Source organism: Penaeus monodon, chromosome 22, assembly GCF_015228065.2.
Source record: "Penaeus monodon isolate SGIC_2016 chromosome 22, NSTDA_Pmon_1, whole genome shotgun sequence".
Taxonomy (NCBI): domain Eukaryota; kingdom Metazoa; phylum Arthropoda; class Malacostraca; order Decapoda; family Penaeidae; genus Penaeus; species Penaeus monodon.
This window is the reverse complement of record NC_051407.1, coordinates 7,709,136-7,709,784: the sequence shown is the minus strand read 5'-3', so window position 1 is coordinate 7,709,784 and position 649 is coordinate 7,709,136. Positions and strand designations below refer to the sequence as shown.

The 649-nt window shown below is 32.0% G+C and overlaps 1 protein-coding gene across 1 annotated transcript in view; it reads left to right on the top strand.

The window, feature by feature from the left end:
* Positions 1–649, top strand: part of LOC119587288 (H/ACA ribonucleoprotein complex subunit GAR1-like) — a 3,619-nt gene that overhangs the window by 1,045 nt on the left and 1,925 nt on the right. The window lies entirely within an intron of this gene.

Here is a 649-nt window from a genome sequence, read left to right as displayed (position 1 = left end):
GTATGCATTGTGTATTACCGGTTGAATGGAAGTCGTTTTTTTAAAGTTCAAGAGGGAAGATATCTATTTTCAATATATGTGGATGCGGATATTTAGAGCCAACATTTAGTGCCACAGATACAGGAATTTTTTAGATACTTAGATAGGAGTAAAATATATCATCAGCACATTAAAAAATAAGCCAAGAATATATTATTCAAATAATAATACTATTTCAATTTCCTTTATAGTGCACATGATTCTTGGTTCTCCAAATCTTAGAACTACAGTGTACAGAACCAAATAACAAAATGATACATGTTTCATATATTATAGCCGATTTCGTTTTGCTATTTCTATTCCCATGTTCTATACATTTTCATTATTTCCTATATCTCTTTGTTAGTTTACGGATACCTTATTAGATAATTATAGAATGAAATGACCACATTTATCACACACACATATGTGCAGTATGCTGCAGTGTTGAATGTGAATGTCTGAATATCAACTAGTGTCACAGGATACACAAAGAAAATTATTTACCTTGTTTCTTGATAAGCAACATAAACAGTATCTAATTGTACAAGGTACATATCATCCGCATTCATGGTTGCGAATGGCATGTGGATGTTTAAAGTGATGAGGAAATCCGAGGATGCGGGTTCAG